Source organism: Tamandua tetradactyla, chromosome 4, assembly GCF_023851605.1.
Source record: "Tamandua tetradactyla isolate mTamTet1 chromosome 4, mTamTet1.pri, whole genome shotgun sequence".
NCBI lineage: Eukaryota > Metazoa > Chordata > Mammalia > Pilosa > Myrmecophagidae > Tamandua > Tamandua tetradactyla.
The window spans coordinates 194,101,854-194,123,923 of NC_135330.1; the positions used below are offsets into that span (position 1 = coordinate 194,101,854).

General features: G+C 40.6%; 1 protein-coding gene and 1 pseudogene across 2 annotated transcripts in view; one reads left to right on the forward strand and one right to left on the reverse strand.

Moving 5' to 3' along the window:
- The window catches only part of MTUS2 (microtubule associated scaffold protein 2), a 565,128-nt gene that overhangs the window by 53,484 nt on the left and 489,574 nt on the right, over positions 1–22,070 (forward strand). The gene's annotated exons all lie outside the window — the stretch shown is intronic.
- LOC143679624 (dnaJ homolog subfamily B member 6 pseudogene) lies at positions 13,059–13,914 on the reverse strand (annotated as a pseudogene).

Here is a 22,070-nt window from a genome sequence, read left to right on the forward strand (position 1 = left end):
ATTAGGAAATGCTCTAGTCAAAATATAAATTTTATAACTAATAAACATTTTTAGCTTTAGTCTCACACAGAAGGTGGCATTTTAAAATATTAATTACCATCTATTTTCAGTACCCTGCAATAATGATATCCCTTTGTTCTTCCTCATGCAAAAACATTTTAAAAATTGTACCTTGTACATTTCACTATTATTATACACTCTAGGCATTCCTAGATTATACCATCTTAATCTTTAACATCTATCTTTCTTTCTGATTTCATTTATGTCCCCAGCCCTCCTCCCTCTATCATTCTCACATGCAGCTTCATTCAGTGTTTTAACATAATTATATTACAGTTAGGTAGTATTGTGCTGTCCATTTCTGAGTTTTTGTATCCGGTCCTGTTGCACAGTCTGTATCCCTTCAGCTCCAATTACCCAATATCTTACCCTATTTCTTTCTCCTGATGGTCTCTGTTACAAACAAAATATTCCAAGTTTATTCACTAATGTCAGTTCATAGTGAAGATGTTATTTGTAGTTAGGGTTGGTCCACCTGAGTGAGGGTGGGTCTCGAACTGTGTTACTGGTGGCCTGAGAAAGAGAAGAAATAAGCCAGAAGCTATGAGATGGGAGGCAGAGAGACGAGAAGTGCTGGCAGCCAGCACCCAAACCCTGCTGGCCCTGGAAGGAAGCACACTGTAGTTATTTAAGCCTCAAACTTTAAGCCAATAAATTCCTGTTGTTTAAGTCAAAAAAAAAAAACAAACAATAAATAAGTAAATGAAAGAAATGGTGCTGGAACAATTGGATATCCTTAATATATAAGACAATGAACTTAGATTCATCTCACTGCACACACACACAGATGCTCTCAAAATGAATTGTGGAGCTAAATGTTAAGAGGTAAAACTGAAAAACTTTTTAAAGTTTATTTTGTACATGGCCTTTGGTTAGGAAAGATTTCTTAGCTTTTGCACCAAAAACATGATCCATAAAAGAAAACATTGATTTCATCAAAATTTAATAATTTTACTTTCAAAAGGCACCATTAAGGAAATGAAAAGACAAGTCACAATTAAAAACATACGCTTTGCAAAAGACCCCACTAAGGGGATGAAAAGACAGACTATATACCTGAAGAAAATATTTGCAAACCAAATAGATTCCAGTATCTAGAATATATAAAGAACTTTCAAAACTCAACAGCAGTAGAATGAATAATCCAGTTAGATAATGGGCAAGAGCCATGAAAACATTTCACTAAATAGGATGGAAAGATGACAAATAAGGCCATGAAAAGATACTCAAATCATTAGTCATTAGAGATATGCAAATTAAATCTCTGAGATAAGCACTATATACCCATCAGAATGGTTAAAATTAAAAATAGTAACACCACCAAATGTTGGCAAGGATGCAGATAAGATGCAACACTGATATATTGCAGGTTGGAAATAAAAATGGTTCACCCACTCTAGAAAACAGTTTGGCAGTTTCTTGTGGAACTAAGCATGCACTTAACCGTACAACCTAGCAATTGCACATTGGGTATTTATCACAGAGAAAAGAAAAGTTAGATTCATGCATGAACCTGTACACAAATATCCATAGCAGCTTTATTCATAACAGCCCCAAATTAGAAACAATCCAGATGTCTTTTGGTAGGTCAGTGGTTAAACTGTGGTACACCCAAACTGCAGGATACTCTGGAAAAGGAACAAGTAATAAAAAGGAACAGGGTTTATTCTGGTTGGGAAAGGCCGTGGATGCCAGCTGAGGGGTTTGGTCTTTATGTTGTAAATGGCCATTGCTATCGATTTACGTAGCTGACCTGATTGAATTACTGCCCGAGGAAGTCTCAATCATTCCCATTGAGTTTCTTAGAAGTGGACCTCTCTGGTGGTGCTTTTTTTGGGGGTGGGAGGGGTGCATGATCTGGGAATTGAACCCGGGTCTCCTGCATGGAAGGTGAGACCACAGGGCCACAGATTTCCCTGGCATACAGAAAATAGACAAAATTAACTACAGTTGTTGGGAGAGGTTCCCATTTTGCCAGATTCTTCACCCATCTTTGTAGGAATTAGCATTCCCAGGTCTGGGAGACTTTTGCATTTGCACCTTTTCAATTACACAAAGATACATGAAAAAGCTGCGTTTTCTAGGGAAAGGTCTCTTCCAAATGACTGCATCGAAAGTTATCTAATAGCATCAATGGTTGACTTTGAATTCAAGCCATAAATAAACAAATAAATTTCCACATGGTAGGCTTTATTTGAACAGATTTGATTTGGGTGTTTTTAGGAAAAACATCATTCATATTTTGCTTTTTTTCTTTTTTTTGCAGTTCTTCTGTTTTTTAATACATCGTTTGGTACACATCAGTGGGAAATTTGGCAAGGACACAGACTTTTGTGTTCAACTAGATTAAAAGCTGTTCTTGACAACTGAAGGCTGCGAGGAGGCCAAGGGAGGAGAGCTTCCGTCGTGCTTCTCGCTGTGGAGCACAGGAAGGACAGGAGCTACCGTCCTAGATGCTTCTAGACGTGCCTTCTTCCATCCCCATAAAACTCCCTGGAGGTCAAGGGTTACGTGTTCCCACCTGACTTAATTTCAGAAGGATCCCCTGGGGGCTTGGTGGAGAAGAGGCAGAGGGGGTCCAGGGAGAAAGTGGGGTGGGGGCTAGGAGACAACTGGGGGGGCCAGGCTGGAGATTCTCCAGGCTGGGATCAAGGTGGTGTGGTAGAGATGGTGGAAAGTGGTGGGATTCTTCTGATTACAACTTTCAGGTTGAGCCCATGGGATTGGCTGTTGCATTGGAGCTGAGGCTAGAGGCACTGAGCGGCATCAGGCAGGGTCTCCCACTCTCTTGCCCATGTGGCTCACGGGGACCAGCGAGGGGGCACAGGCCAGGAACTCGGCTGGATTAAGTATGTGAGTTCCAAAGGGAAATGAGCATTCCTTGTGTGCCAATTGTCCCTGCAGCCCTCTTGAGCAGACCAGAGTGAGTCAAAGACATGGTTTTTCTCTCAAGGAACCTGCTGGTAAATTAGGGGAGATAAAGTGCACGTACATTTTTAAGGCAGGTGACATTTGTGGGTGATCCAGACCATAGCTGCTCATGACTTCAGGTGAAGGAGATCACTGTGGGCGAGGGCCGTGTGGGGTTGGGTGGCCTCGGATGAGGAACTGGCCTTTTCCCTTGGCTCTGAAGTAATTGCAGGGCTTGGCAGGTTGGAGGGCTGAGAAGCCAGCACATTTGTGATGATCCAAGGTACAGCAGTAGGAATATCCGGCAGACAGGGAATAAGTCAGGTTGGCCAGTGTGAGGGTTTGAGTTGGAGGTGTGTAGGGTTAAGGTGGAAATCTATCCCAGTTGAGCAGGGCTCTGGATACCAGTTGAGCAGTTTGGTCTTTATGTCATGGATAGTCGTTGTCATCGATTCACGTAGTTGACCTGATTGAATTACTGCCTCAGGAAGTCTTCATTGTCCCCATGGGTTTCTTAGAAGTGGGCTTCTTTGGAGTTTTAATTGTGCTTCTCTGGTTCGCCTTGGCGTTCCTGACCACCCTCTTCTTGGGCCCTGAGGACGCTGCTCCTTCCAGGTTCCCTCCTACACTGTCTGGCTGTCCGTTTTCACCCAGTCTTCGCTGCTCCTCCCTGTTCACCGAGAGGCTGTGGGGGATCTTGTGTGTGACACGGAGGACAAAGCTGAGAGCAGCGCAGTCGGCGCCAGTGGGGACAGGTCACGGAGTGGTAATGACACACCTGCTGGAATTCCACTTCTGCCAAGCACCGTGAAAGGAGGTTATAGAGCCCTGGAGAAGGGGGGGCAGGGAGGAACCCCTGAGGAATGAGTTTTAGGCTGAGGTCTGAGACCCAAGTGTGGGCAAGAGAAAGTGGAAGAGAATATTCCAGAACGAGGGGCCAGGCGCCAAGGCCCATGCAGCTGCAGAGGGTCCCCTGAGGCCTCCCCTAGGTTTCTCCTCCCAAGCCACCCCTCCCTTGACCTCAGCCGCTGTCCTGGCTGCTCTTGGCACCTCTTATCTCTCTCATGACACCCAGATTTCCTCACCACGCATCTCCACCTGAGTGTCCTGAAGGCAGACTTAGCTCGCCCTACACACTGAACTTGCTTCTCGCTTTGCCCTAGCTCAGGTATGGTTTACTTGGATTCTGCTTCTCGCCATACTTTTTCCTTTACCCCAGGTGTCTTTTATGTCCCCTTGTCTGTGAGAACACAGCCCAAATGCCACTTCCTTTGCAAAACCTTCCCCAGCCTGGGTGTGTGTTGATCCTTACTTTTGTCTTCCTGCAGAACTAATTAGCCCTGTGACCCTCTAAAACACAGTCCATTCTCCTGTCAACACTATTGGCTTGTGCCTTTGACCATTGTATATTTGTCTGTTTTCTTAATGGAATGAGAACTTCTGGACCCTGTATCCCTGCTGCCTTGTTTGACATCGAGAACAGAAAAATGACTGCTCTCGGGAGCAGAAATGATGGAACTGTTTTAGTAGGACAATAAAAGTAGAGAAGAAGCAAAGAGTCATGTCTAGTACAGAATGAGAGTATAGCAGATGAAGGAAACCTGTCTGATTTTCCTCCTTGGCATCTTTTCTCTTTTAAATGTTATCCAAATGTTGTTTTATTTTTGAGTTGTAAGAGCTCTTTATTTTTGGATACAAGTCCTTTATCAGAGATATAAATTGCAAATATTTTCTTTCAGTCTGAAGCCTATATTAGTTTTCTTTTTTAAAAATATTTTTATTGACAAATCTTCACACACATATATTCCATACATGCTGTATAATCAGTAGCTCCCAATATCATCACATAGTTGTGCATTCATCACCATGATCATTTTCAGAACATTTGCATCACTTCAGAAAAAGAAATAAAAAGAAAGTATAGGTCCCGTACCCTATACCCCTCCCTCTTATTGACCGCTAGTATTTCAGTCTACCCAAATTTATCCTCCATGGCATCTTAATGAGTGGATGCTATTGATTATTATTTCAGTTGGAAGCCCAGCATAGATCTTGTAAAATCTGCAAAGCAAAAGATATTTCAAGAGAGAATTGGTCTCTTAAGATATAATCAACCTTTGGGTCTTCTCCTTTACATCTCAAATTGTATTGTTAATGTTTAGGGCAAAGTGTATGGGACAAACCATATTTGTAATGATTAGTGAAAGAAAGAGAAATAAAATTGTACGCTAACTTGACCCACCTGCCCCCCCCAAATAAAAGTGTAATTGACGGTGAAGGCCGATCATCATGAAGTTACTTAGCAGTAATGAGTGTTTACTGAGGGTGTTTCATAGAATGCATTTGTTGTAATTTCTTTTTAATGCTCTGTGATGATGGTGGCTACAGGCTGATTGTTCACTTGCGCTTGGCTGTCCCCAGGAGGGAAGGCTCTTCACGGGCCCCCAGTTCTGGGTGGCAGGCTTCAGGAAGAAAGAGAGGACTCTATGTGGTGGTATTCCATTCAAGGGGAACAAAAAGTCAGAGGCATTTAGGGGTTCCCTTGCCTTGCAGAGATGATTGCCTTAGCACAAGCATTGCCTGCCCTAAAGTAATTAAACTCATTTCCATAGCAGCGTTTTCCCTTCCTTGCCAGGCTCAGGCTTGCAGGTACACGTTCATAATTTCTGACTTTCTAATTATAGCGAATTCATCACCGATTTTGGTGAGCTGCCTGATTGTTATTGTCGCTGGTGTAGCGTACACCTCCAAAGTTGTGATGAAGCTGGAGTGTGTCCTGAGCAAAGGTGCCTCTTTTTTCCAAGGCTTCCACATTTCTCCTTCATTTATGCTTTCGTTGCAAACATTTATTAAAAGTAGAGTGGTGCTTTATGCTGCTGGCATGTCAGAAGAACGGGTGAGTGAATTATTTTCTCTCGGAGGGAGGGCTAGCTGTGCCTCTGTGAACATGGGAAAATCACTCAACTCTGAGATGCTCTAATTTTGTGATTCTGAGTGTAGCTGTCATATACTACCACAAGCAGTGAGAATGAGAGTCCCATAGACTAGCAAACAGGAAACCTGGCATGTCTTCACAAAAGCAGGAAAGACGCGCATAAGCTTGGGTGTTTTCTGCTCTTCATTTTAAGTGGATTTCGAGAGTGAGAAGGGAGGGTACTCCACTGCCCGAGGGTGGGCGAGGGTGGGGCAGGGGAGACAGAGGGGGCTTGGGGGGACCTCAGTCGGGCTAATTTCGCCCACACCTGCCTGCCTGTGCTCGCTTTGGAGGACATAGCAGGGAAGTTTCTAGGCAACGTAACAGCTTATATTGGACCATCAAACTCACTAGTGCCCCTGGACACCCAGTATTTTGGCCAGGTGGCTTCATTTCTCATGACTTTTACTCTGCAGTTATAGAGAGACATCCTGGTGGTGATGTCACAGTTCTGCTAGGTGGTACTCGAGGGGGGAGGGCCATATGGAAACGTCCGACCTCTGCATTTCAGACACCAGCAGTTTGGGTGCTGTCGTCATGATATCTGCTGAGAAATACCTGCCTTATGATTTACCTGGCACTTTTTCTCTACATTGTATCCTATTTTTGACACATCGCGTCATCCTCAGCAGAATATCTGCATTTGGTAATGTTACAGCATGAACTCTAGAGCTGGGGCTCAAACCCCAGCCCCACCTCTCACTGGCTCAGAGAACCTTGAACAAATTGCTCCATCTGGCTGGTCTCAGTTTCCCCAAGTACAAAATGGGGATAATAAGAATATGTGTCTCCAGGGTTTCTGTGAGGATTAAATAAAAAAAAAATATGAATATAAAACTGTTACAACAGTATTAGTTAGCTCTTATTGTGAATTTTTTTCCTAATAAATGTGAAAATAAATACTTAGCCATTAAAATAAAAAAAATCATTTTTATGCCGCTTAAAATTAGATTATATCCTACTAGCAGGATAAGTGTTTTGCCTTGTGAAGCATGGATCTCGCCGTCTAGTCTTACAATTTTTTTTTTTTTTTAGCTTGACCCTCTCCTACATTATCCTGAACACGTGCCACCAGGGACCCTTTCTGTTTTAGGCAGCTGGGAACTGTGGTTTTCCTTATGGGATGCGTCTGAGCTTCCTCACATCAGTTCTTTTTCACCCTCTGACGTCGTCGCAGTGACTGACTCTAATCCCTCTTCTGCATTACAGCCCTTTACATAATTGAAGAACACTGTCACATCTCCTTTTCATCCCGTAAAACGTCATCATTCCCCTCTGCACAGGCCCTGGCCTGCCTCATCGCCTGCTGTCCTGTCACGTGGGAGGCAGCTGTAGGGCATGAGATTTGTCGTAGGGAGCATGGGATCCGTTCGCAGGCTATAATGAGTGTTCGTACATTCTGGGAGCACCTGGAACCGGGAAACATCCAGCATCTTTTCACATGCAGAATTGCAAGCGGAAAGTGGATGCAGCCAGTATTCCCATTCAGAGCCAGAAACGTTAATTTAAAGAGGTCTTAGAAAACTGGTGTCTGTGGTTGCCTCTGCAGAAGGGAACCGGGTGGCAGGGTCACTTGATTTCAAAATTTTCATCATACAGTGTATTTTCCCTACTAAACATTTTTATACATACATATGGAAGAAGCAGAATCATAGCTCATGATAGGAACTGAAAGTGATCTTAAAAAAGTATTTTGGCTGTGCAAGGTTAGCTCAGTGGTAGAATTTTTGCCCGCAATGCGGGAGACCCAGGTTTGATTCCCAGATCCTCCACTATCCCCCCCACCTCCCCACCCCACCCCCCAAAGTCTCTTTTTTTGCAGACATGAAAAAGTTAGAATGGGCATAGCCCAAACACCCCTTAAGAGGGGGATAGACCCAGAGTGATTCGATCAGTGAGTGGAAAAGTATTTGCAAGCCCCCTTCGGGGAATGGTGAGAGTGGGGAGAAATGCAACTTCCCCAAGTTGAATTCTTGATATTCTCACAAGCAGTGTGGACAACCAAAGCTGTAGGCTGAGCCCCCAGTCTTGGGGTTTGTTCATATGAAACTTAATCCCACAAAGGATAGGTCAAGTCTACTTAAAATTTAGGCCTAAGAGTCACCCCCAAGAGAACCTCTTTTGTTGTTCAGATGTGGCCTCTCTCTGCAGCCAACATGACGAGCAATCTCACCACCCTCCCCCTCTCTGTGTGGGACATGACTCCCAGGGATGTGGGCCTTCCTGGCAATGTGGGACAGAAATCCTGGAATGAGCTGAGACTCAGTATCAAGGGATTGAGAAAAACCCTAGAATGAGCTGAGAATTAACATCAAGGGATTGAGAGAACCTTCTCGACCAAAAGGAAGAAGAGTGAAATGAGACTAAGTGTCAATGGCTGAGAGATTCCAAATAGAGTCGAGAGGTTATCCTGGAGGTTAGTCTTACGCATTAAGTAGATATCACCTTGTTGTTCAAGATGTAGTGGAGAGGCTGGAGGGAACTGCCTGAAAATGTAGAGCTGTGTCCAGTAGCCATGTTTCTTGATGATGATTGAACAATGATATAGCTTTCACAATGAGACTCTGTGAATGTGAAAACCTTATGTCTGATGCTCCTTTGATCTACCATATCAACAGAAGAGTAGAACATATGGAATAAAAATAAATAATAGGGGGAACAAATGTTAAATTTAGTTTGAGATGCTAGTGATAAATGAAAGCGAGGGGTAAGGGGTATGGTATGTATAATCTTTTTTTTCTCTGTTATCGTTTTATTTCTTTTTCTGTTGTCTTTTTATTTCTTTTTCTAAATCGATGCAGATGTTCTAAGAAATGATGAATATGCAACTATGTGATGATATTAAGAATTACTGATTATATATGTAGAATGGAATGATATCTTGTTAATTTTTTTTAATTAATAAATAAAAAAAAGAGAGGGATAGAAAGATCAAAGGTGATGGTGGAGTTATACAGAGAAAGTAGGATTTAACGAACGAATGTGAACGCTGAATCATTAAATTAATAGCTCTTTTAGTCTCTAGTATCTTAGAGCAGCTAGAAGTAAAAAAGCTAAAATTGTGGAACTGTAACCCATACCAAACTCTGAAATCTGTTCTACAACTAATTGTGGTGCTGTGCTTTGAAATTTATCGCTCTTTTGTATATAGGTTATTTTATTTTAAAAAAAGAAGGAAAAAAAGTTGATTGTGATGATAAAAAAAATATTTAAGCCCTCTAGCCTCCTATATTCTGGAGCAGCTAGCAGGAAAAATCTGAGATGATGGCAGGGTAGCCCATGACAAACTCTGGGTTCTGTCCTGTTGAAAAGTGCTTTGAAAACTATTGCTTTTTTCTTTCTTTGCTTTGTATATATGTTATACGATAAAAAAGTTAAAAAAAAATTAGTAACATGAAGGAGCCTTGTAAATGGAAAACTGCCGAATAAGGGAACAGAAAGATAAGGTAGCGATCCGAAAGGGGAAGACAAGAAGACAAAACAAACTACAAAACCTCCTCTTTGGCTTGTGTCCTCCCCACACCCCCCAGCCCCTCCCTGGGAAAGCTTCCTTCACCCCCAGCCCCCTCCACCAGGCTGGCTCCAGGCTTTCCCTTCCTGTTTCCTGGGCATCCTGAGCAGATTCCAGCCTTCTCTGATTCTTCTTACTGATGCCTTTGGAATGCTCTGTTTACCTCTTGGTCTTTTTCACTGCCGATCCCCGGCACCCTGGGAGGGTGTCCTCTCCTTGATGCTGGTGTCCCCACTGTCCGTGCTGAAGCTGGGATCTGGGGTGCGGGGACAGACTCGGTGTGCCGGCTCCCGAGCGTGGGCCTTGGGTGTTGGGAGGTGGCGGAAAGGAGTCCTGGTGCGGCAGAGCCTGAACGCTGAGGCGTGGGTGCTCCTGGACATGGCCGTGGGTGCTCCCAGGCATAGCTGTGGGTGCTCCCAGACATAGCCATGGGTGCTCCCGGGCATAGGCGTGGGTGCTCCCGGACATAGGCGTGGGTGCTCCCGGGCATAGCCATGGGTGCTCCCGAACATAGCCGTGGGTGCTCCCGGACATGGCCGTGGCCTGGGGACCCTGTAGGACAGCCGCCGCAGATCCCAGCCAAATCCCAAAGCTCGTCCCATACTCTAGAGCAGAGCATCTCTCTCATTTACCCATGCTTGTAAAAAGATTTGTGCCATTTTTTAAATCTTTATTTCAGAATGAAATTACTCTGAGTTTATTCTTTAATTTATTTGAGCATATATATATTAATTTTACTTGTTAATACACACATATATAAAATGCAAAATTTTCTATTTTAACTATTTCTTGATTTCTTTCTTTATATTAGAGAAGTTGTACGTTTACAGAAAATCACATTGATCCCTCCTAACGTGCTCCACCCCCTCAGTTTTCTCTATTAGTGACGCTTTGTGTTAAGGTGGCGCTTTGTTACCATCGATGGAATATTATTGTTATACTGTTACTACTAACTGTAGCCCACAGTTTACATTAGGGTTCACCACTTATGTTGTACAGTGTGTGTTTTTTCTTTTACTAGAGCAGTTACCTAACAATCATGCATAAAATACAGGATTCCCACACCCCAGTCCACCCAGCCCCATCTCCAACACCTTGCATTGTGTGTAGCATTAGTTACAGTTGATGATTGCATTTTAATAATAATTGTGCTATCTTTCTTAAAGTAGTTACCTTTATTAACCATTGATAAAGATTATTAAAATCTTACTGTTATCTCTCAACCATAATTTACATCAGGCATGTTTTTTTCCCTGTGCTACCCTCTTATTGACACCTTGTATTAATATTGTACATTTGTTATAATTCACAATAGAACATTCTTAATACTTGTACTGTTAACTGTAGTCCATTGTCTATAAAAGGGTTCACCGTGTTGTGCTGTCCTGTATTTTGTCTTTTAATTTTTATTGCAGTAATAAATACACCCTAAGGTTTTCCCTTGTAACCACATTCACTCCTATGGTTCAGTGCTGTGCTGACACTCACGATAATGTGCTGTCACCACCACCCATTTCCGCGCCTTCAGCATCAATCTAAATAGAAATCCTATATAAGGTAAGCATCAACTCCCCATTCTCTAACCCCAGTCTATCTCCTGGTGATCTATATTCTAGATTCCAACTCCTTGAGTTTGGTTATTGTAACTGCTTCATAAAAGTGAGATCATACAGTATTTTTCTTTTGTGTCTTATTTCACTCAACATGATGTCCTGAAGCGTCATCCATGGGGCACCTGCATCAGGACTTGATTCCTTTTCTTGGCTGAATGATGTTTCATTGTAGGCATCAACCACTTTTGGTTTACCCATTCATCAGTTGATGGACACTTGGGTTGCTTCCATCTTTTGGTGTTTGTGAATAATGCTGCTATGAACATGGGTGTGCAATTTACGTGTTCAAGTCCTTGGTTTCAGTTCTCCTGGGTATATACTTAGTAACAGAATTGCTGGCTCATATGGTAATTCTATACTCAGCTTTCTGAGGAATTGCCAAACTGTGTTCCACAGTGGCTGTAACGTTTTATATTCAGAGCAGCAATATAAACATTTATTGCTGCAGAATATAATGTTTTATATTCAGAGTATTCCTATTTCTCCACATCCTCGACAACACATGTAATTTTCTGTTTCTTTTCACTAGTGGCCATTCCATTGGGTGTGAAATGATAGCTCATTGTGGTTTGGATTTCATTTCCCTAATCACTAAGTGGTGTTGAACATTTTTTCATTTGCTGTTTGGCTGTTTGTATTTCCTCTTTGGAGAATGTCTATTCAAGTCTTATGTCCAATTTTTAAGTGGGTTGTTTATCTTTTTGTTGTTGAGTTGAAGGATTTGTTTATATATTCTGGAAATTGAACTCTTACCTGATATATGGTTTCCAAATATTTTCTCCCATTCCGTTAAGTAGGTTATCTTTTGACTTTCTTGACAAAATCCTTTGATGCCCTAGAGCTTTTAATTTTGAGAGATCCCATTTATCAAATTTTTCTTTCATTATTTGTCTTTGGTTGTAAAATCTAAGAAAGCATTACCTACCACAAGATCTTGAAGATGTGCCCCTACGTTTTCTTCTCAGAGTTTTATGATCCTGGTTCTTATATGTAGGACTTTGGTACATTTTGAGTTAATTTTTGTGTATGGTATGAGATAGGGATCCACCTTCATTCTTTTGCATGTGGATATCCAGTTGTCCTAACACCACTTGTTGAAGAAACTATTCTTACCCAGTTGAGTGGACTTGGCAGCCTCGTCAAAAATCAGTTGCCACAAATGTGAGGGTCTATTTCTGAACTCCCAAGTTGATTCCATTGTGTATAGCTGTCTTTATGTTAGTACATTCTATTTTGACCACTGTAGCTTTGTAGTATACGTTAAAATCATGAAGTGTGAGTACTACAACCTCGTTCTTCTTCTTTTTTTTTTCATGAAAGAATGCACCAAACACATTAGCATTTATTTTCTTTTTTTGTAAGCAAATGACAAAGACCCAGTTTACCAGCTTTACTTTTTATAAACCTAAGCTTAACATTATATATTTAAACAATTCTCAAAACCTACTAAGTTGCCAGCATTCATGCATGACTAGAAAACATCCTTAATTTATATTAAACCAGAAATGTATCACCATTAATGTATTAATATCTTTCACTACTAAATACTGGAAAAAAATGAAATTATTTTTGTAGAAGATTCATCCTGGCAATGTTAACTTCACAACAAACGAACTACTTGGCTCACATTTCAAACAAAACAGAAAGAGCAAGATTCATGCTGGTGTTAGTGTACAATTTTGTCCTAGCAGTACTAAAGAATCACAGTTCACCTTGGATTAAGTTTAATAAAAAAGCAAAGTGCATACAGAAATTTACAACAATTTTTAAAGACAAAAATGGAAAAAAATGGTCCTATTAACGTGGTCCCAACAATAAACTCAAAAGTCTATGACAAATAGGTGCTTCGATGAGCTGTTTATAAATACTTTAGATTAGGTACAGTTATACTGAAAGTTGAGTTCGTTTGTAATCTTCAAAAAAATGTTCCTGTTAATCCTCAAATGGTGCTTGTTATAGTTTAACATTTCTGTTAAATGCGTGCATTGAATTACTTGTTATCCAAGCGTAGCGGCTGCTTCTTCCCATTTATTGTTAAGGACTTTAACTGGCCATCTTCTTCAACTCCTACTCTTTCTTGACCATTCTCAGAAATCCTCTTTGTAGTGATTTTTCTGCCATGAACTATTTTAGTAGAAGTTGATATAGATTTGAAGTTGCCCATCCTATTACCACCAAAGGATGTTGAAGAAAATGAAGTAAGGCTTCCATGCCCCAGTGAACCAAATGAAGTAAATCCTGTATCAAAAGAAGGAAATCCACCTCCAAAAGATGGAAACCCACTGAAGGCAGAGAAAAAAGATCCTGTGCTCCTATTTCTGGTTCCACAGAGGCCTCTTGGATTTCCAAAAAACTCCTCAAATGGGTCTTCAAACAGATCAAATGAAAATGGGTCCTGTCCACCAAAACATTCCCTGAAGACATCATCTGGATTACGGAATGTAAAGACGAACTGAAATGGACTGTCAAAATGACTTCCACCTCCACCGCCACCATTTAATCCTTCTTTGCCATATTTGTCACAGATGTCCCGTTTTTTAGCATCTGATAACACCTCATATGCCTCAGCTACTTGTTTGAATTTTCTCTCTGCTTCTTCTTTATTTTCAGGATTTTTATCAGGGTGCCACTTGAGTGCCAATTTACGATATGCCTTTTTAATATCCTCGGGTGAGGCATGTCTCTGCACACCTAGAACTTCATAGTAATCCACCATGTTTCAACAGATTATTGGAACAGGTCAGAGGAGGTTGGCAGCCAGCGGCAGGAAGGAAGAGAAGCTGGGCGGCGAGGCCCGTGGTCTCCCCTCAGCTCCGTCACGGCTGGTACTGCTGGAGGCGGTGGCAGCGATCTCGTTCTTCTTTTTAAAGATGTTTTTGGTGATTCAGGGCCCTTTATTCTTCCAAATAAATTTGATAATTGGCTTTAATATTTCTTCAAAGTAGGCTGTTGAAATTTTTGAAAATATTTTTATTAATTCACCTTTACACATATACATTCCATATGTGGTGTATAATCAGTGGCTTACAGTATCATCACACAGTTGTATATTCATCACCATGATCATTTTTTTAACATTTCCATTTCTCCAGAAAAAGAAATAAAAAGAAAAAAGATAAAACTCATACATCCCATACCCCTTACCACTCCCTCTTTTTAACCACCAGTTTTTCAATCCTCCCAATTTATTTTACCCCTTATCCCCCCTATTATTTATTTATTTTTATCCATTTTTTTTACTCATCTTTCCAAACCCTTGATAAAAGGAGCATCAGACACAAGGTTTTCACAATCACAAAGTCACATTGTAAAAGTTGTATCTTTATATAATCATCTTCAAGAATCAAGGCTACTGGAACACAGCTCAACAGTTTCAGGTACTTCCCTCTAGCTACTCCAATACACCATACACTAAAAAGGGATATGTATATAATACGTAAGAATGACCTCCAGGATAACCTCTTGACTCTGTTTGAAATTTCTCAGCCACTGAAGCTTTATTTTGTCTCATTTCTCTCTTTCCCCTTTTGCTCAAGAAGGCTTTCTCGATCCCATGATTCCGGGTCCTGGCTCATCCTGGGAGTTCTGCCCCACATTGACAGGGAGATCATGTCCCATGTAGGAGGGAGGGCAGTGAGTTCACTTGCCATGTTGGCTTAGAGAGAGAGGAACTGGATGTACTTGAGAAGAATGTATATCCTGCTTTCTTGGGGTGCGATGATTGTATATATCTGTTAGGTCTAGTTCACTTATCATATTATTCAGTATCTCTGTTTCCTTATTCATCCTCTGTCTGAATGGTTCTATCTATTGATAGGAGTGGTGTATTAAGGTCTCCAGCTATTATTGTAGGGATATCTATTTCTTCCTTCAATTTACCAGTGTTTGACTCATGTATTTTGGGGCAGCAAAAGTTACGTGCAGAAATATTTATGATTGTTATTTCTTGTTGGTGAATTGCCCCTTTTATTAATATATAGTGAGTGTCCTTCATTGTCTCCTATAGCAATTTTTCATTGAAAGTCTATCTTGTCTGATATTAGTATAGCTCCCCCAGCTCTCTTTTGGTTACTTTTTGGACGGAATATCTTTTTACAACCTTTTACTTTTAACCTGTTTGTGTATTTTGGTCTAAGATTAGTCTCTTGTAAGTAACATATAGTTGGATCATGGGTTTTTTTAATCCATTCTGCCAATCTGCATCTTTTGATTGGGGTGTTTAATCCTTTAACATTCAGTGTTATTAATGTAAAGGTAGTACTTACTTCAGCCATTTTATCTTTGTCTTTTATATGTCATATGTATTTTTTTGTCTGTCTTTTTACCCTTTTAGTTAACCTTACTTATAATGTTCATTTCTTCACACTCTTCCGGACCACTCTCTCATGTCTTTTCCTTTCAGCCTGCAGGACTCCATTTAATATTTCTTGTAGGATAGTTTTCTTGTGGATGAGCTCTCTTAGCTTCTGTTTATATGTGAATATTTTAAACTCTCACTCGTTTTTGAAGGACAGTTTTTCTGGATAAAGAATATTTAGTTGGCTGTTTTTCTCTTTCAGTGCCTTAAACATATCATACTTCTGCCTTCTTGCTTTCATGATTTCTGATGCGAAATCACCAGTTATCCTTATTGTAGATCCCTTGTATATGATGAATTGCTTTTCTCTTGTGCTTTCAGAATGCTCTATCTTTTGCCTTTGACGTTCTGATTAATTCACATCTCAGAGCAGGTTTGTTAGGATTTATTCTGTTTGAGTATGTTGTGCTTTTTGTACATGTATATTTGTGTCTTTCATAAGAATTGGGAATTTTTTGACCATTATGTCCTCAAATATTCTTACTTCCCTCTTTACCTTCTCTTCTCCTTCTGGGATACTCATTATGTATATATTTGTGCATTTCATACTGTCATTCAAATCGTTGAGACACTGCTCGTTTTTCCATTCTTTTCTCTATTTTTTTGTAGTATTTCTTATCTTTTGTAAGATTTCAATTGTCCTGTCTTCTTATTTGCAGATTCTTTCTTTTGCCTGTTTAAATTGCTGTTTTATGACTCTTATGTATTTTAATCTCTTCTACTGTGCCTTCCATCTCCACAATTTCTGATACTTCTTTTTATGTTTTTAAATTCTTTATGCTCACACCTTGTCTTCTTAACATTCTTTATCTCTGTAGTCACAGTTTCCTTCATCTCCTTGAATTGGTACAAGAGATTTGAATGTCTTCATTTTTAAACATCTTTGGTTGACTCCAAATTCTTGTCTCCTCTGAATTTTAATTTGTTCTATTGACTGGGCCTATCTTTCCATTTCTTAGTATGGCTTGTTATTTTTGCTGATGTGTAGACATCTGATTATCTTGATGGGTTCCCTCTGAAGATCCATTTCTCTCTCTTCCCTCGGGTTTTATTGTTGATTGGCTTTGTGTTAAGGCTCTTTTTTGACCCTTAGTCTACCTTATTCTAGACCTATAGAATAGCCCATGTTTCAGTGACCATATATTTTCAGGTTTTCTTCATCTGACTCTTGCCCTGGATTATCAGTACACTTTTTAAGATGGTAATTTTTATGCTATTGTTTTACCTCCCAGAGAAAGCTTCCTTTCCTCTGTTCCTTCTCTAGGATTTTTGATCTGTTCTGTTTGTTTTTATTTTGCCTCTATAGTTTTTATACTCCTTGTGTTGTTTATAGCTGCTTTTGCCTGGAGGACAAATTTTAGAAGGAGAAGCATCCTAGAAGGGACTTGCCCAAGTCAGTATCTCCTACCCCAAATAATTCAAGGACCCATGAAAGAGCTGAAGACCAGCTCCAGAGTGCCCTGGGGATGGAAACAGGAGGGGTGCCAAAAGCCTCTTTGATAGCTCCCCAGATCTGTGCTTTGCTGGCCTGCCCAGAAAATGCAGCCCTTCTGCTAACTGTCCCCTGGAACCCTGAGGAAGCACTGTGCCTTTAAATCTCCACTGCCTCTGCCCCTGTATGGGGTGGGGTTGAAACAGTGACCACTGCTGCCCTTTTCTAGGGTGGGTTGAAACACTAGTGCAGATCTTGAAACCAGCAACCCAAATTTGCTGATCAAAAGCCATGATCAGTGCTCCTCCATGCCCACCTCTTTCATGGGGAAGATGATTTTTATGTCCCATTCTCTCCCTAGTGAAATAGCTGGGGATAGGACCCCAAGGTGGCCTGCTGTGAGAGTGGCAAATGGGTGCCAGCAACCAGCAAGTGGAGGGAGCAACTCACTGTTCCTCACTATAGTTGTTGGCCTCTTCCCCCTGCTTTTCCCTGGATGCTGTACAGTGTTCTTTTGGCCTCTAGAGCCCCAGAATAGTTGTTTCTGACAGTTCTGTCCTGTTTAATAGCTGCTTTGATGAAAGGACAGTGTCCTGGAGCTCCCTAATCCGCCATCTTCCCAGGAAGCTTGCCCCATTTTAACCATTTTTAAGTATACAATTCAGCAGCATTAATTACTACCAGCCGTTACCAAAACTTTTTATCACCCCAAATAGAAATCTTTTACCCACAAAACAATAACACCCCATTCCACCCTCCTGACCCCCCAGCCCCTGGTAAACTGAGATAATGTTTTGAATTATCTCATGTAGTTGGGAATGAGAGAGTCATGACTTTAGGCATTTTCTCCTTCCTGATCCACCTCTTTCCCTCCTTCTGCCTCTTCTCTTTTCCTTATCTCCTCAGTGCTGTGAATATCTACTATATAAAGACATAGGGCGTGTATTTGGGGGATCTTGGAAACATCTAGCTTTGAAATGAACATAAGTCATGAACAGGCCTGTAATACAAGGCCAGAGGAGAAAAACATGTTTGATTCTAGGAGAGAGCTCCCAGGAAGGAGAAATGACCTGCATCTACTGATCAAGGAGACCGTCACATTTCTTTAGCATATGGGATTTAGGTGTGAGAAGGTTTGGAGTGACAGGGGAATGTGGGCAGGTGGGGGTGGTGGGCATTCCAGCGAGAAGACAGCATAACCAAATGCCTGAAGGCAGGGCAGGCTGGAGTGTACCAGAGAAACAGTGACCTTCCATGTACCTGGAAAGGAGAATGAGTAGCAAGAAAGAAGCTTGGAGGGTTCACCTGTAGGCTCTTCAATGTCAGGTGAAGCCCTTGGACTTTACACGGTAGGTCTTCAAGTGTGTAGTTGATCTATCAGAACTGTAGCCAGCCTCAAGTCCTAACTAGACAGAGAAACTGGTTTGGAAAAACCCTGAAGTCAGTTGGGCAAGAGAGACGAGGAACCACCAGAAGCAGGAAGGAATTGATTCCTGGCCACATGGTACTTTTTAAAAATTTTTAATTTTTTTAAATTATGAAACATAACAAATATACAAAAAACCAATAAATTTCCAAGTACATTTTAACAAGCAGTTATAGAACAGATTTTGAAGTTTGGTATGGGTTACAGTTCCACAAGTTTTCATTTTTTTCTTCTAGCTACTCCAAGACACCGGAGACCAACAGAAATATCAATATAATGATTAGGCAGTCATACCCATTTGTTAAATCCTGACTTCTCTGTTATACTGTATCAAGGACTTACTTTCTTTTATTTTACTTTTTTATAATCACAATTGACTTTTTTTCCTTCTTTTATTGTGAACAATAACATATATACAAAAAAAGCTATAAATTTCCAAGCATAGCACCACAATTAGTTGTAGAACATGTTTCAGACTTTGACATGGGTTACAATTTCACATTTTTAGGTTTTTACTTCTAGCTGCTCTAAAATACTGGAGACTAAAAGAGATATCAATTTAATGATTCAGTATTCATATTCATTTGTTAAGTCCTGTCTTCTATGTATAGTTCTACCATCACCTTCGATCTTTCCGCACCTCTCATTGGGGTTGTTTGGGCTATGGCAATTCTGAATTTTTTATATTGGAAGGGTCTGTCACTAATATGTGGTAGGGCGATAGAACTACCTGATGTTCTGGAGAGGCTGGGCTAGGTTTCAGGACTCATCTGGACCAGGGACCCATCTGGAGGTTGTAGGTTTCTAGAAAGTTGCTCTAGTGCCTGGAACCCTTGTGACATCTTATAAACTGTCCTAGGTGTTCTTTAAGATTGGCTGGAATGGTCCTGGTTGGGGGTTGGCAGGTTATAATAGGTAGCAAGGTCTACCTGAAGCTTGTGTAAGAGCAACCCCCAGAGTAGCCTCTTGACTCTATTTGAACTCTCTCTGCCACTGATACTTTATTACACTTCTTTTCCCCCATTTGGTCAAGATGTAACTGTTGATCCCATGGTGCCAGGTCTGGATTCATCCCTGGGAGTCCTCTCCCATGTCGCCAAAAAGATTTTTACACCTGAATGTCATGTCCCTTGTGGGGGGAGGGCAATGATTTCACTTTCAAAGTTCTGTTTAGGGAGACTGAGGCCACATCTGAGCAACAACAGAGGTCCTCCAGAAGTAACTCTTAGGCATGCCTATAGCTAGTCTAGGCTTCTAAGCTACGTACATAAGCTTAACAAGAGTAAGCCTCATGATCAAGGGCATGACCTATCAATTTGGGTGTCCCTAAAGTTTGACACAGTATCAGGCGGATTCCCTGATGGTAAGGTTTAGTAGTTCTATAGTCCTTCTCCCCTCCCTCAGGGGACTTTGCCAATACTTTTTGATTATCTGGCTAATATACTCTAGGATGTTTCTAAGCATTACAATAATCTGTATAAGGTTAAAGGACCTCTTTCTCATTCTGTGCTCTCTGTGTTTCAGTTGTTCAAATGGGCAAAAAGATAGGTTGAATTAGACTATGCAGTACAGAAAATTTCAGTTCCAGATTAAAAAAGCTTTCTTGTATTGGTCTCAAAGAGTATGTGTGGTTCTAAAATATAGACACTGTCCTCCTTACCGCTATGTTCTGAATTACTTTAACCCCAACCTGTGTGACTTCGTTCTTATCTCTAAATATCAGATTATATATATAAAATAGCCTCTCAAAATCCAGAAATAATAATCACCGTTCTGGACTTAATATGTCTGTTCTAAAAGCTTACAATTTTAGGCCCCTGTTTTCTTAGAAGCATTTTCTAAAGGTGACCATACCATTGTTGTTTTTTTGTTTGTTTCTGGCTTATTTTGTCTCACCAAATGTCCCACATGTTCATTCACATCATTGCATGCCTCACAATGTTGTTCCTTTTTGTAGCACAACCTTTGTTCATAAGTATACACCATCGTTTGCCAATCTGCTTCTCCGTCAGTATGTCCTTCAGCCACCTGCATTCATTGGGCATCATGTAGAGGGTCCAAAGTCCACAGTCCATCAACATTCTCTATTTTAGATAACTTCATTATTCCCAGGAGACAGAAAATCAATAAACACACCCTCACTAAATGGGAGATCTAAACCTCCTCTTAATTCTTGTCCCTCCCCCCATTATTTACCTCGGCTGTTGCTGTGGTAGTGCTGATGGTTTCCTGTTGAACATAGCTCATAGCATGCAGTAGCAGCTTTCCTCCTGTACCCTGGACTCAAACACTCTTTATACAAGAATCATATCTTTGAAGTAATCCTTACAAGAACGAATTCATATTTCTAGTATGAGTCACTGGGACATGTAGGTCTATACAACCCCTTTCAATCTTGTTCATCCTCAATATGGTAATAGTACTTCTAGATCCACTAGGGAATCACCTTTGCTCCTATTTATTCTCTTACACTGGAGTTCAACTTTCTTAGCTAACAGTTCACTCATCTCTAGCTTCTATGTATTTCTTAGTCCCCCCTGTATTCTGTATTATAAGTCTGTGATTATACCTTTATGCTGGTCATAAAAGTGAAATCATACAGCATCTGTCCTTTTGTGTCTGGCTAATTTTGCTCAACATTATGTCCTCAAGGCTCATCCATCTTGTCATGTGCTTCAGGATGTCATTTTGTCTTACTGCTGCATAATATTCCATCATATGTATATACCACATTTTGTTGATCCACTTATCTGTTGATGGGTGTTTGGTTTGTTTCCATCTTTTGGCAATTGTGAATAATGTTACCATGAACATTGGTGTGCAAATGACTGTGTCATTGCTTTCAGCTCATCTGGGTATATGCCAAGTAGTGCAATTGCTGGGTTATAGGGCAGCTCAGTATTTAGTTTCCTAAGGAACCGCCAAACAGTCTTCCATAGTGGCTGCACCATTGTACATTCTCACCAGCAGTGCATAAGTGTCCCAGTTTCTCCACATCCTCTCCAACATTTATATTTCTTAATTTATTAATAAATATAAATGTTGAAACAATTAAGAAATATAAATGTTGGAGAGGATGTGGAGAAACTGGGACACTTATGCACTGCTGGTGAGAATGTACAATGGTGCAGCCATTCTTATAGGTACGAGATGATATCTTATTGTAGTCTTGATCTGCATTTCCCTTATAGCCTGTGAAAATGAGCATCTCTTCATGTGCTTTTGAGCCATCTGTATTTGCTCTTCAGAAAAATGCCTATTCATATCTTTGGCCCATTTTATAATTGGATTGTTTGTTCTTTTGTTGTTGAGTTGTATGATTTCTTTGTACATACAGGAAATCAAACCCTTGTCTAATATGTGATTTCCAAATACTCTCCTCTACAGAGCTGGCTGCCCATTTGCCCTTCTGACAAAGTCTTTTGAGGTGTAGTCTGCCAGTCTGTATCTTTTAATTGGTAAGTTTCATCTGTTAACATTCAAAGTTATTACTAAAAGGCGTTTCTTGATTCCACCATCTTATCTTTTTTATTTTATTTGTCAGATCTATATATTCTTTTCCCTCTTTCTCTTTATATTCTTTAAATTACCCTTGGTGCGACTTTTCAATTCTGTGCCCTCTTCCAGACTTCCCTCTCCTGTCTTTTTTTTTTTTTCAGCTGGCAGAACTCCTTTCAGTATTTCTTGTAGGACCTTTCTCTTGTTGACAGATTCTTTCAGGACTTCTTTGTCTGTGAAAACTTTAATCTCTCCCTCAATTTTGAAGGACGGTGTGGTTGGGTACAGA